The following is a 16127-nucleotide window of genomic DNA, read 5'->3' on the forward strand; positions in this document are numbered from 1 at the left end:
TATCGCATGATGGCAGTAGAGACATAACGTACATTTATAAGCTATAATGCATGGATGCATCCCAAAGGGGGAAGACACCTAATTTATGTTTGTCCATACATTTTTCTTTGGTAAGTGTTTGTGTTCAAAGTTCCGGGAGGTGTCAAACATAGAAAGGCCCCATAATTCTAGACTGGATTAATACAGAAAATATTTCATTCAGGAAGTGAAACCATAAATAAGAGAAGGTACTTTTAGATTGCCTCTAAATTTTTTGAGATATTACTCAAGTGCCCATAAAAGTCCAAATCAACTTTTCATTTGCAATCTTAATTTTCTCTGCACCTCATTTCTTTCCTGGATAGAGACAGTTTTTCAGGCTGGATGGGGGACAAAGAGCACCTACTTATGAAAGACTCAGACTTTTCCCTTTCACATTATCTTCCATCCTAATTCTGAATTCCTTCTGTTTTCCTCAAAGAAAATTTTTCTTGGTTCTACATGGTGATAAACAAAGCAACAGGGAAAACCTAAAATCTATTAGGATGAGTCTTGAAGCTTTGTTCTGGAATATTTGTGTATTTTGCCACTCTGTCTGGATGTGCCTTTCTCGGGCCATGAAAGAGTTCTTCTGTTGAATAAACAGTCTTTTTTGATGATGCCAGGTTTTCTCCTGAGAAAGAACTCAAATGCCTCTCAGATTCACTCACTGATCAAACACAAAAAGTGCCCACTATATACCATGCTCCAGGTAACTCATACCAGCTGGCAGCGAGTGACCACTAAGCATGGTCATGGTACTCCACGTGCAAGTTCTTTACACACATTATCTCATTTGATCCTCTCTACTTCGCCATGCGGTGGTTACCAGCAATATCCCCATTCATCTGCAGGAGAGGAAACCAAGGCACTTGAAGGTAAAGTAAAAATAATCAGACAGCCAGTTTGATTAGCAACCAGCCAGTCTCACTTCATAATCCATGCTATTAAGCACAGAACTGCCTGAGACAAAGGTTCTGTGTTGTGGACCCCTCTGCCCGGTTCTAGGAATTGTAACTCTCTACCCCCTGTGGCTAAGGATGAGCGAGCTATGGCCTCTGGAATGCGAGCTGTAGGAGACAAAGCTTGTATCTGGTAGCAAATGCTGCCTCAGTTTCCTCCCTGCCCCCAAAGCATGGTCAGATGTCCATGGCAGGTAAGACCCCTCAGAGGAGGGGCAATCTAGGTCAGACACAATTACTTGGGAGGCCATCATGGAAGGACTCGGGGGGGGGGTGGCTGCAACAAAGAGGGAGCAATAGACTCTCGCTCCCCAGCTTTGACAAAGCCTGAGTCCCCATGTTCTCTGGGAGAAGCTCTTCCTGGCTCTAATCCCCTTAAGCCTGAATACCTGTTGGGGAGAGGTACAGCTCCTTGGCTTGCTAGAGTGTGTCCTGGGGAAAAATCTGGCATCACAAAGACTTCCTGATAAACCTGTGAAATCCGCTCTGCTAAGAGCAGCTTTCATTCATATGTTAAGGGTTTGAGCAGGAAATGAGTATGTCTCCCAAAGTTTCTGCAACCCCCTTTCCTGACAGACACTGACTCACACTAAGCCCTCAGATTTCTTTGAAATGTTATCTACTATTTGATCTTTGCCACCCTGTATTCCTGTGTATTACAACCCAATAAAAGCCTTTGGAGGAAGGGGCTCAATGCCTTTTTCCCCTGAGAAACTGGCCACTGCTCAAGGCCTTTTTTCCTCTGGGAAATTGGCCACCTCTCCTCCCCAAGCAAATCACATCATGTCTCTGTCATGTTTACTCTCTTAAATGGCACATGGGGGGACTTGCGAGTAGTCACCCCCACAGTTCTGTCCTCAAGTAGTTTATAATCTAGTAAGGAATGAAAGCTTACAATCTAAGGCAGACATGCTGAATCAAAGAGGTGACACCTGATATATGACTCATAAGAAATGGGTCCAGAACATGAGTCAACTCATTAAAGGTTTATCTTATACAGGGAAAAATTAGGAGACAGAAAAATTTTCTATCTAGAGAGTGAGATGGACATTTTCTTTCCTTACTTCACCCTGGACATCACAGTTTTATATGGGGTCTTTGATAGGAATACGGGGATAGTTACTTTCAGAGATCTCAACTGGAGATTCAATTTGGGGAGGAAGGCAGTGGCTAATGGTCTGTGTTTTTGGAAGTATTTGGCTGAGTGCTTTTGTGAGTTTTTACTCTCACTGTTTCTCACTTTAAATGCCTTCCTACTAGGAGTCCCCTTTGAGTCTGGAAAGCTCAGGGACAATAAATAAATAGACTACATAGCTGTAGTGCTGAATTCAAGGCAGAGAAGGGAACCTTCAGATCTCCTTCTATTCTGTCCCTGTCAGGTCATTTGGGATACGGAATGTGGCGTAGAGTCCTGATAGAAGCTCTGTACAGGAATGGAGATTCTGTATTTACCTGAAACATCTCTCTCTTATGCTATAGTTCTCAGGAACCAGGTTGCAGCAGATGGAGTATATAAACCCAACAGCAATCTCTTCATATGAAAACATAGAAAAATTAATTTTCTGCCTGAATAGCAAAGGCGTCATTGAATCATATTCTTAGTGCATCCAAAATCCTGTTAGCTTTTATTTTCCAATGAAATTTCTTGTTAAGAATAACTTGGAGTTGTTTAGTTCATCTTGTCCTAGAAAAAACTTATTTGGGGAAATTTTAGTCCTCTTTGTTTTTGCTTTTCTATATTTTGAAATTTGCATGAGTGAGTTAGAAACTAGATATCTACAAACACCTGCTTTCTTTATACCTTTAGAGAGAAGAGATGGGTAAGCTCTTTCATAGTCCACTTTTAACTCTCTAAAGTCTGAGAAAAACATCTTCAGAAGATAGATAATCGAATTGCAGCCATTCTTGGGGATCATGACCTTAAGTGGTGCTGAGGATACTCAAAATGACAAAAATTCAGGGAATAAAAATAATGCTTAAGTTTCATTTAACTCTTGAACCATTTGGACTATTAAAAGTGATCAAATTTATTATAGTGCATGAGTTTATGCTTTCCTATTTCTAAAGAGATAAACAGAGAAATGGGGCCACATTTCACTAAAGACAAATGACTTAAGGCAACAGAGAGACTACTCGCTAACAGCTGTAATGAGTAGAGGCTAAAAACACAACCATTTTACAATGTCTGCAGTAACTCTTTAGCTATCTGCCTTTTATGGGGAGGGAGAGAAAGTGTCTTCACTGGCCCTGACTTATTCTCTATTCAGTGCACCTAGTCAACCTTTTAACACCATCTGTGTTGTTCAAGGAATTTGCTTTTATCTTTACAGTTGCCAAGAAGCAGATTGGCTTAGAAGGTCAATCTGAGGGGTAGGGGGAAGAAGAAGGCAGGACTTACTGCTAGTTTTTGACCCAAAATGGCTATTTGTGTGAACCTAAAACTCTAGACGTGAAACTTTTAGTCATTTGTTCTCCGTTTTTAATTTCTATGTTGCTAAGCATCCTTGTGAAGAATAACTTAAAAATGCATTATGAAACAGGAGAAGGATGTGGTGTCCACTAGTAAGATTACTCTCAGGTTACAGTGGGAATGGGGAGGTATAAGGGCGATAAATGGTAATGGAAAAATACAATAAAATAAACAAAACAAATGGTCAACTGAAGTTTTTTTCTATGGAAGGTGCATCTGTATTTCCTTCCCATAGAGGGGAAACTGCCCATTTCTAGTCAACCCTTGCTCTGATTCAGAGACTCATGTATGGTGTGATAGGACTAAGAGGACTGTTAGCTCTGACGTGGGTTCAAATCATAAACCTCTGAAGAAGTGTGTGGTAGTAAGTCTTGCAGTTTCAATAGTTCAGAAAGCAGAGGCCCTTCTAATGAGTTCTGTTCTGTTTATTTTACTTATCAAAATTCAGAGGCGAGCAGAATATGTTACTATCTTCTCCTTTCAGTATGTTAATTCTTCCGACTGGCCTTACAGAATTCTCTGTAAGGGAGCAAACCAACTCAGGGTTCTGGCCGGTGCTCCTCTCACAAGAGGGGGCTGGAGTACAAGCCATTCTCGGGCCAGCCACTCCCATGACCCAGAGGCTCTACCCATTTTCTGGAAACTCTTCCCCTTTCCTCATCTACGGTCCTGGCCTTCCCCGTCCCTGTTTGTTTGGCATGACTCTCCTTGGGCAGAACCAACTCTATCAAGGTTTGAAATTTGTCTCAAACTGAGAATGCCCCTTTTTACAGGATTTGGGAGAGTGAGAAGGAGAAAGGGAGAGAGAGAGAGAATGAAAGTGAATGGAAAACGCACACCATTAGGGAACATATTCCCCTATTGGGGAGCCATATTCCCCTAATTGCAAAAGAGAAAGCTGTGAAAGTTGATCTGGAGTGAGAGTGATTAGGCACTCCTTCTTCTTGGTATGGGGAGCTTTTGTTGGGGCAAAACCTACTAATTTTCCAGTGTTGTTTTTTGGTCCTGATCAGTGTGGTTCAGGAACTGGACAGGATTTTTTCCAAGCATGGAGAAGCCACACTGTCTCCAAGCAGAGTCTGGATGGGTGGGGTGTGCAGGTGGGCTGAAGATGTTGGAATGGGAGAAAAGAGACAGAAAGAATACTGAGGGGCTAATACAAGCTTCAGCTACCTGCCAGTTCTGGTGTTGACCTGCCCAGGCGGACTGGTCCACAAGAGTGATGAGAAAGCTGCGATAGTCACATCAAAGGGGTGGTTCTCCTTCTTACTGGCCCGAGACTCTGATGCATTTATATGTTGTGTTGCATTTATGTTCAGTACCCATGTTTCATGGCGCTTCTTAAACAGGCTTTCTCAGTCTCAGTCTCTGTTGTCATTTGGGGCCTACAATTCTTCACTGTGGGAGCTATTCTGTACATTGCAGGCATGGTTAGCAGCAGTTATGTCCTATGTTCACCAGTTGTGATAACAAAAAAATGTCACAAAAGTTTTAGAACGTTACCAAATTGTCCCTGGGGTGGAGGTAGTGCAAAATCACCCACTCTTGAGAACCATTGTTCATATATATATTACATATATATATATAATTTACATGCACATATTTACAGATTGGTAAATCTGTTTTAATGAGGAGCTCTAATAGAAAAAAACATTTATTAGAAAGGGACACTGTACTCCTTTATTTCCACTCTCTTCTCCCACCTAGTATTCTTACAAACTTGGCTGTGGAGTTTGTAAGAATCGCATTGTGTGCTGCTTGTGACAGAACTGAATTTGGAATGAGAAGACCTGAGTTCAGATCCTTTTGCTGCCTCCTACCTGGTGAGGCACTTAGATGATGTCTGAGTTAGGGGAGCCCAATTCTTAGTTCTCTGGATTCTGAGTGGTAACATAGGCAGGAAGATCACAAGCCATATGGGAATCAAAACCTTGTTTAATATCCAGGCAATTGCACAATCACACCTGGATGCCTGCCTGGTCATGTGTCTGTGGGGAGTGGGGAATGTAACTTATATGGGGGTTTGCTCCCACCCGCATTAAACCTTGGGTCCCAGTGTTGGGAAGATCTGGTTAGAGACTTTGAAGCACACTTCCATCTAGAGAGTGTCAGCAGTATGCACTTATGCTTTCAGATTTTTTTCAGGGCACATAGAAAGTGGTCAGCTTCCTCCACCCACTGGGCAGAGGTGCCGCTTATACATTTAATTGAAACTTAAGACGTATTAGGAGCCAATATGAGAACCATGCTTGACTCACCCACACATCTGTGGGTGAGAACCAGCCAATAACCAGTGTTCCAGATTCATACTGCACATGTGCAGTGGATCTCACCCTCCTACCACCCTCTAGTATTGCAACCCAATCAGCCACAGCTTTCACTAATCAAAGGAGCCCCTCTCCTGGGACTCAGCATAAAAGAGTGCGTGGACCAGGACTCGCATCTCTCCTCTACAAATTTCTGGCTTTGGGGATGTGAGGAGAACTCTTTTCCACTGAAATAGAAAAGCAGGCCGGAGGGAGAAGGCAAATGTCCCCCTTGAGAGATGCATTTCATGTTTGAAAATGGGGTGTATGAAAGGAAAAGCGAAAGACAACGTATGGTTCTGAGTAGTTATTATTGTTATTTTAAACAGGAGTTTAGTGGTTTGCTGAGCTAAAAATCACCAGAGTCCAAATTCAATGTGGTCTTTCTTTTAATTCACCACGTCCCACCCAAATCTTGGACAACAGTAGAGATGAGGTTATTTGGCATCTGAGGCCCGAAGCACCAACCAGGGTTGTTAGATGGCTAAGTGTGCAATCCTCAGAGTGCGCTGGACCTGGGAGTGGTGAGGATTAGGGAGGTTACAAGTTTAATCCACTCCTTGAAACAGTATTTAAAACAGAAAAGAAGTTGGTGTAAATCTTTGTAGAATCTTGACCAAGGGGCAGTGGACAGCGTTGGCCTTGTATTGCTTTGTTTTGGGAATGGAGCAGGCTAGCTCCTGCTGGCCCCGGGTGTACACACAGAATAGCCCCTCGTAGCCACAAACAGCGCTGCTTCTGGGTTTCTCGTCCCTGCTTTCCATAGTTGCTGTTGTCTATCATTTGGGCAGTAGCTCAGGATTGTCGGAATTTGTTTATGAAAAGTCTTGCAAGCTTTCTGCTGAACATCAAAATAGGCTAAGGTGCCAAATGCTGAACTAAGTAGAATAGTCTCTAAACCAGAAGCAAATAGACTCTGTAGGAGGACTTATGGCACATTTCTCTCAGTCATAATTAGTGTTAATTAATGAACTTTACAATATCTATTTTGAAAATTTGACTTCTATTCTCTTTCATTAAAGATGAAGGAAATTAATTTTACCATTAGATTTCTTTGTCAGGAAGCAAAGAACATCTCAATAGTGAACGCACTTGAGGGATAATGTAACTGTGGAAACTGCAATGGTGGGAGACCGTAACCCACCCCACCATTCTTTTGACATCGTTTCTGTAAGTGCCGACTCTGACTAATATGTGGCTTATACATGAACAGTGTGTTTGTACAAGAATCCTAGGAACTAGTTTCAAAGGATGCAGACCCCGGCCTTCAGGCCTCCCAGCTCTGGGAGATTTGCTGACCTTCAGCTGTAGCAAGGATGATGTGAACCTGAGATGATGTGAAGTCAGAATGACTAAACCCAGGTGACATGCAGCAGACCGTCCCTTGTCTTATCAGAATGGACTGTGCTTGTCTGCATGCAGAGAAATTTTCAACCCCCTTCCCTGATCTCCCCGTTCTGTTCCCATCTTCCTCCTTATAAAAATCTCTGCCTCCACTGAGAGGAGAAGATGGGCTTCATGACATGTGTCTCCCATCTTCAAGATGGGCTTAGAGAAGTGAGTTACCCCACCTTCCGGGTGAGCCAACTTCTGCAAATAAATCACTTCCCTTTATATCAGCACCTGGCTCTTGAGTACTGGCTTTTGTAGTGGCAGGCAGCCAGACCTGCCTTTGGTTATAGTAATATAGAAATACTATATTTCAGCAAACAATTGTTCAAAATTGTTACATCTATACATACGTCTTTGTCAACTAAATCAGTTGCTTAGGCAAAACAATTTAGCTCAGAGACCATGTACCGAAGACATATTTCTATCAAGTAGTGTTTTAGAATTAACATTGTAAGGACATTTTTAAATAATACAGAACTTCCTTTATCTAAAACTAAAGGTAATTGAAAACACCTATGATGGGGGCTACCGTAACTGAGGCAGGCAGCTGGCATTTTGCTGGGAAGAGAGAGAATTATATCTGGAGAAATGTTCTCAGAAACTCATGTCAGGACCAGATATCCCTGAAGGTTGATGGAGCCCAGCACTGTGTCCTCTCGTGTGGGTCGCATGTCTAGTGTCCCTGCCCCAGTGAAAACCCTCGCTAGAGACAGGCATCCTGGAAATCCGTCTGGCCCCTCTGGACAACCTCTCCTTTTTATTCCTCCCTGTGGATTAAGAGAATTTTCTCCATGTAACTGGGGTAGTCTGGGAAGATAGCTCCCAGGTTTCCTGAGTTAGGATGAAGTAAGAGCAAATAGTGATGCATTTCCTGTACCAAATATTCCTCAAACTTTTATCAGCCATGTGGCCTGGGGTGAGATTTTAATGAGGTAATTTATTTGCAGTGCTACCATAGTGCTCGACACATGGTAAATACTTAATAAACTATCTAATATTTTATAGTTTTGAATTACTATGATTGAAACACAATTCTTCTGGTTTACTAAAACTCTCTGACAATTCAAAGTGTCCTCCTGGCTAGGAACTGCGGGTGTTGGATAATTTGACTCCTATCTGTGATGTTCTGAGACCTCCTCTCCCCTGACCCGCACACCGAATGGGTTCACCCAAAGCAGATGAGGGACCTAGGGAGTTGGACCCAGTGTGGTGATGATGGTTTCATCCACACATTTCTCAGTACCCTTTGACTAAGTCTTAGTAGGCACCAAGATGGGTGTGAGTGGGACTGAAAGACCTCTTAGTCCCTAGATACCTGTTCATTACTTTGTCTCAGTGTCTGGAATTCCTACCCTGGGGCGCTTTTTGCCTAATAGCAAGAGAAGTTTTGCAGGAGCAAAGGTGAATTTGACTACTTCATTCTTTCTTTGCAGAGGTGAGAAACCCGACAAAAACAGAGCCCTCCCGCATCCCAGCTCTTGGTTTATTATCAAGATAATAAAGGACCGTGGGCCACTTTTAAGGCTTTAAAGTTTTCCCATATTTTAGATGGGTGAGTTCCACAGGAATAAATGCATAACATGCAAGCAGTTTCTCAATGCCTGTGTTGAAATCCACGGGCTTTTTTAGAGCAGCCAGATTTTGTTTTGGTTGTCAGCTAAAACAGAAACTCCATCATTTTGGACTTGGCAGCTTGTTAGTAAAAAAACCACCAGGAAGCTCTAAGTTAGTAATTTAGAGCATGGAATTATTCCCGATACAGCTGCAGAGCAGCAGTTGGCTGTGACTTAAGCAAATGCTAGCTTAAAACAATGGAATAAAGACACGGAGAATTTTTTTTTTGGCAATATCAGTATGCGTATGGATGTGAGAGTTCATTTCTTGTTCTTCTGGATTCTCTTTTTCTTAACTTGCTTAGACATATGTGAGAGCATTTCACTCAATTTAATTCACTTTAACAAACATTTGTTGAACACCTACTGTGTGCCAGACATGATGCTAAGTTTTGTCATTCTCTGCTTTAGATTTTGGTCAGGAGATGAACATACGTATAGATTATAGTAAAGGAACAGACGCATTTCTTCAGAACGCTGGACAGAGAGTACTTCTGCTTGTGACGTGGGAAAGAACCTTCTGGGAGAAGGTGAGCAGAAGCTAAAGGAGTAAATAGGCCAGAAATGGGTTGGACGGGAGGAAGAGAGTTCCGGACAGAGAGAGTTGTCAGGGAAACATCTGAAGGACACCAGAGTGGTTGCGTATGGGGGGAAATAAAATAGGAACGTTCATTTGGTGTCTCTGTCTCATGGATATGCTCATACTAAAAATCACAAAGAGTTCTTCAGACTACCTGGACCAGACCATTTGTGTGCGAGTCCACAGACCTCAGACACTGCAAACCGCATAGTAGGCAGGAACTTTTTCTTGTCCTGTGTAATGAGGGGGAACAGAAAGAAAAATTGTCCCAAGAAGATGGAGCCAACGTTAGAGCACAGAAAGATAAAGGTAGTATAGGAGTAAAGGAGCACAGTAAAGATAAAGGGAGAAAGGAGTATTAGGAACCCATAAGAGCTGTACAAATGCAGAACACCTGTGACTTATCTCAATCAGAAATTTGGTGCAAAACCAAGATAATGAGAAAGGGCAAAGGGGGTTGAATATATGGTGGCAGAAGATGATTTAACTTAGGGAGATGAATGAACAAATAAAATATACAGATCGTGTATCACAGAAATGCACACTTGAAACCAATGTGATGATCCAATCAACCAATGTCACTCCAATAAATTTAATACAAATAAAAAAGAAGACTAAAAAAGACTATAAAAGCTATTAAAGGAGGTTGTTAAAATAATTTGACTAAATTAAAAGACAAAGTATTTCTAAATGGGAATCCTCAATTTGTAAAAATATAGGGGGTTCTCCAATTTTTATAGGTTTAATGTGATTCCAATTAAATTTCAACAGGATTTTTTTGAAAGGTGTAATTCTAAGAGCTTACTGTTAGAATAAATGGCCAAAAAATTAGGGAATTTTGAAAAAAAAGAAGTGTTACTTTACTAGATTGTAAGTAAAATGTATTTTAAACCTAAAAGCCATAACATTTTATAATGCTGAAGCAGAAATACATATAAATCAATTGAATAAAAAACAAAGCTCTTTTATATATGCAAATGAAACATACATTTGCATATATAAAAATTTAGTATTTCTACTTAGTGATTAAAAGTTTTGTTAATTTATGGTGCTAGGACAATGAATTAACTATGTGGAAAATTGCCCAATTTTTATAGCACACATACCAAAATACATTAACATTGAATTAAAGAGTTAAACGTAAAGTGGTAAATTATAAAAATATTTTGGGAATACATAGTAACTATTTATGTGTGAGGGAAAACTTTTTTTCAACATAAAGCAAAGGCATACATCATCACACAAAAGAATTGACTATCATTTTTAATACAAAAAGTTGTGAATAAAATAAGTGAAATAAATGGAAAAATATTTGCCATGCATAATTAATAGAACTGGATCCTTAACATATTAAAAGTGTTAAGATCCATATACAAAAGGCAAACTCCACGATAGGAAAATGAACAAAGGATGTGGATAGAAACCTGGCAAACGTGACAAGCAAAAAGAATGCCAAGGCTTTTTTGACTTGATTATCAAATTTGTAAGGAGTTTAGAAAAATATAATATTTGTATCAATAACAGGAAGGAAATATTTTTTTTAGTGTTAATGAGGATTTAAATGCTTACAGTTTATGAAGAGTGATTTAATAACAGTCATCACAAGCATAAAAAATGCTATGCCCATTCAGCAGTTTGTTTTAGAAATTTATCTTAATAAAATGATCAAACTTGTGTGAAAGACATCAATGAATATGTTTATCCCAGTGATTTAGAAAATAACAGTGAATATTGGAAATTACCCGAATCTCTGAAAAGAGGACAGGCTAAATAGATTTATATGATAGAATGCTATGTATCCTATAAAAATTATGTTGTTAAGATTTCAATGACCATGAAAAACATCACCAATTAAGTCTATGTTGAAGAGAAAAAAATAAATTAGGACCATATTTGGATATGATATTATGATATAATCATAACTGATTAATCAACTAATAATTGATCATATCATACCCCAATATGGTCATGATTTTGAAAAATGTTTACAGTTATGTATATATTTACAAATGTGATCATGAAAGCACATAGACTTGCTTATTAATAGTTAAAATTGATGGGTGACAGGATTAGAGATAATTTTGATTCCTTTGTATTTTTCAAATCTTTTGCAAGGAATTTGAAATTGAAAAATAAAATACACACTGCATTTTCAACAACCTAATCTCAGTGCCTGGCACAAAGATTTTCTTCACAAATAGTGGGATTAAAATATTTATTCATTGGAAGGGGAAGTCCACACACAAGATTGTCAGTGGCAGTGAGGACAACTCCAGGACCTGGGTCACCTGGATTCATGGCAGGCTGGACTACCCTGAGGCTCCACAGGACAAGCATTGTGAACCATCTGTAGGAAATTTCAGCAATCACAGACTTCTCCTCCCTGTGCTCTGCTCTCCCCACTCAGCTGTACACATTCTCAGAGTCAGGGAGGAGCTGGGTTTGCAGGAGAACGGAAGGGCAGTGAAACAGCAAATGAGCTCAGCTCGTGCTACGGATGGATCCACATCTCACTCTGGGTGCCTGCAACTGGGCTGCTGTGAGTACCTTCTCTGGGATCTGAGAGGTTGCACAAAATGGAAGGTTTGTATGAAAAAAAAAAGGTAGGATGAGGAAGGAAGTTATTAGCAAAAGAAAAGATTATTTTAGTTCAGGTCATCTTCAGTTTGTTGGGGGTGAAAACAGAAAAGATTTTATTTTGCAGGCCACCTGTGCTTCTGGGGAATGCAGAGGGCCCTCCTGACAGATTATTCCACTGGTGCTGACCGGAAAACTTCAGACTGGTAGGTTAAGATTACATTTCTGGAGAATATCAAAACTACATTTAGGTTAGATATTAAGTCATGGTTTGGTATCATGGGCTTTTAGCCTAAGTGATGCCATTTTGGACCTACCTCTCAGGTACCTCTTGGCACCTTCGTTGATTTTTGGTGTGACACACCATTTTTTGCTTATTTGCATGACATTTATATACTAAGGTTCCAGGTGTGGTCATTCTCTCTTAATCCCACTCTGTCTTTTCTGAAGTTCCGTTCATAGCGAGATGGTTTGCCTGGTGGTCAGTGGCTGTGAAAAAAGCTTTTGAGAGAATATGACTCAGCAGGGGAATTATTATGATTAGAATAAGCAGGACAATTGTAAATGTTGGCAGTGCACTTTGGAGTCATGGTATGGAAGACAATGTCAAAGCAAGGCTCTGTTGAAGGAGTCACTGTTTTAAGCCAAATGACTTGCTCAGTGGTTTTGTATAATGAGTTTCACATTTCCCAGAAATGTTCCAGGTATAGCAGGTGGTGCTGGCCACAGCACAGATACCTCCTTGCTCAGCTAAAGTTAATTAGGGCTATCCTGGTAGTCAGAACACCCTTGGCCAGAGAGTCTAAAATTTTTGCTGGTCTGCTAATGTTTTAGCAACAGATTTTGTGATGTCTCCAAGAGTTAATGAAAGATTCCTGATATATTTTTATTTGTATTAACTCCTAACCAGGGAATGGATTTATTCCATTGCTGCATTTACCCATTCAAGCCAGGGTTTAGTCAGATCCAAGCACATGTGGGAAGAGAATGACTATCCTGAAATAGTCATCCTAAATGCCTTGCAAAGATGGGTGCTTCCAATGAGATTTCTTCATGAGTGAGGGCAAATTTGATCTAAGTAATTATGAATAGTTCTGAATCTTTGATAATAAGTCTAGCAACTTGAAAGCTTACCCCATTAGAAATGACCTGAGAAATTCAAATGATGGCATTATCTTTCCAGGTCGGTGTTAAAGAAAAGAAAGGAAGAAAGGGATTTATGTTCATTTTAAAGTAGGAAGTCATGATCCAGCATCTTGGGCAAGAGCAATCTAGTTTAATGTCTTCTACTTCTCCTTCTCAATTTGATTTGAAGGTCACCAGTGTTTGTGCAGAACCAGGTGTCAGGAGGGGCCTCTTTCAGTTCTGAGATACCCGCTCAAGCCAAGTCTCCATACCTTTCAGTTGTGCATCAGTGTCAGTGGCCATTAGCTCTTGATAAGGCCCCTTCTGTCAGGCTGGAGGGTTGTATTCCTTTGGTGCTGATTCCAGCCCACTCAGTCACCAGGGTCTAGGCTGTGACCAACAGGAACTCTGGAATTGGGATCTGGGGACACTTTTCAATCTTTTTATGATGGCCTTGAACATAAGACATTAAAGACTTACAGTAGCTGGTTATATTATCATGAGACAACTAGGAATTGGCAGAAGGTTGTGTACCAATGGACATTGGTCTACTGGTGATAACCTCATGTGGACTAAGTTTGTTTCCCAAAAGCAGTACTGGGAACAGTCAACAAGATTAAAGGCTATACCTTTGGCCATGGCAGTCCAGTAGTTTCAACAAGGTTAGAGATTTTAAGTTTAAGGATCCCATTAATTCTCTTGAATTTGCCTGATGAATGATGGTTGTATGGACAGTGGCCATTCTGTTTGCAAGGCTTTTGTTAATTTGCTCAGTAAAGTGCCTCATCCACTGAAGGTTGTGAAAGGAATGTTTTCTGACAGGTTTTTTTTTTTTTTGCCACTGTGAAGGAATCAGCCTCGTGGCAGAGAAGCCATCAACCATCTGGAAAACATTCGTTGGTGTAACAAGAACATATGGACAATCCATACTAAGTGGCAGTGGGATTAAGTCCAGCTGCAGATGTTCAAAGGGTCCAGAGGGCAAAGATCTGGAGCCTCTGGGGAAAAAGTTTTTTCAGGGTTTGGACCTGCTGGTAGACCACTTTTGCAATTTTATAGGAGTCTCTGCACCCATGTTTGTTTATAATTTGAGTTATTGTAAATGTACCATGGTGAGCAAAAGAATGAAAAATTGAAGGAAGAGGTTTGCTAGGGACTCTTGAAGAACGAAGTGTCCATATTGAGTTTTCCATAGCCCTGACTGGTTGTTGAATTTATAGCCATTGTTCCACCATCTTCCTTTCTCAGATTCAGGAACAGACTGTTGTCAGGTTACAAGGATATAAGGATGGAAAAAGTGTGGCGATGAGAGGCCATTCATGGCAAAAGCAGGCAGAGTTCATCCACACGTCCTCATGGATTCTGTTGCTGCTACTTTGCAGGAAAGTCAGCTAGGGAGGGATTTCCTGGATACTCGGGTTCAGTCCTCTTAGCAGGAGCTTCAATTTTGATGACATTAGTTTCAGAAGGTAAGAAAAGAGCAGTAAGAAGACTGTTTCTTTGCTGCCCATTCTGACTGGGATCCCAGAGCATGTGAGAAAACCCCTTTGTTTACAGAATATCCCCAAATTACAGACAACCCCAAAGGCATACTGGCTATCTCTCTAAATATTAACAGTTTGTCCTTTTGGTAATTGGCATGCTCTGGCAAGAGGATGGAGCTCTGCTTGTTGGGCTCACTTAGCTTGTGGAAAGTTTCTCCCTTTGACTGGGCATTATGGGGTAGTAATAGCATCACCAGCTCTTTCGCTTTTGCAGTGTGACCCATTAACAAACAAGATTGAATCAGGATTGGTTAGAGGGATGTCATGTAAATCAGGACACTGTCACTGAAAAGAACATTCTTAGCTTGCAGTCACAGGGCTCACCTTCATCAGGTAGAGGTAGTAATGTAGCAGGATCAAGAACTTTGTAATGTTGAAGATGTAGATTTGGTGATGAAAGCAGAAGGATTTTCTGGAAAAGTCAGTCTGCTTGAAGAGAAATGTTGACTCAACATTAAGGAGGCTTTGGACTGCATGTGGAGTTTGCAAATTAATGCCATTTCCTAAGGTCAAATAAACTGAAGCTCCTACTAGTTCTACAGCTGCAGCAATAGCCTTAGGACCACAAGATAGGTGTGAACAAGTGGTTTAGGTTCTGTGCGATGTAGGCAACAGGCCTACTTTTATTACCATGATCCTGCTTGAGCATTCCCAGAGCTTGATTGTGTCTTTCACACATAGATAAAATAAAACATTTTGAATAGTTTGGTAGCCCTAAGGCAGGCAGTTCGTGCAATGCTTGTCTTAGCCTTACAAAAGCCCACTCATGTTTATCTTCCCAAGGGAAAAAAGTTCAGGCAGAAGTACATTCAAGGGTAGGGAAGCTAGTAGAGAAAAATTAGGGACTTTCAGTCTGCAATAACCAGCCAAGCCTGAAAATCCACAAAACTGTAGTTTAGCTGTGGGTCTAGGAAATTCTGGGTCTAGTTTAATTCTTTTTGGAGATAGCTGAATTCCTTCAGCATTTAGACTATGATTTAGGTAATGAACAGTGTCCACAGATAATTGTAATTTTTCCTTAGAGACTTTGTATTCTGTTTCAGATAACTGTTGCAGCAAGTAGATGAAATCTTTTATGGACTCCTCTTTGGTAACTGAGCACAGCAAGAAATTATCTATTGTGAAAAGATGATTTCCCGGGGAACTGGAGGGTACTTAAACCCTGGTGAAGTATTTGCAAAAAATAAGAAGGGGCCTCAGCGAATCCTTGAGACAGAACTCTCCAGGTATATTGTTGATTATTCCAAGTAAAAGCAAACAGATACTAGCTGTTGGATCTACAGGAATGCCAAAGAGGCTGAACAAAAGTTTACAACAGTAACCCACATTGAAACAGGTGGATCTTGTGGCCGTAAGGGATTTGGGTTTGGAACAGCTGGGAAATGGGGAGTAGCTACTTTATTAACAGTTCTCAAATCCAGGACAAATCACCAGTCCCATCCACGAGGTTCCTGGACTGGCAAGATTGGTGTGTTTCGAGGAGTAGTACAGTGAATGATTTGAGCAAATTTGGTCTTCTATTTTGGGTAGGAGGCCTTGT

The sequence above is a fragment of the Sturnira hondurensis genome, unplaced genomic scaffold, assembly GCF_014824575.4.
Source record: "Sturnira hondurensis isolate 20B ecotype Veracruz unplaced genomic scaffold, ASM1482457v3 Scaffold0002039, whole genome shotgun sequence".
Classification (NCBI taxonomy): Eukaryota; Metazoa; Chordata; class Mammalia; order Chiroptera; family Phyllostomidae; genus Sturnira; species Sturnira hondurensis.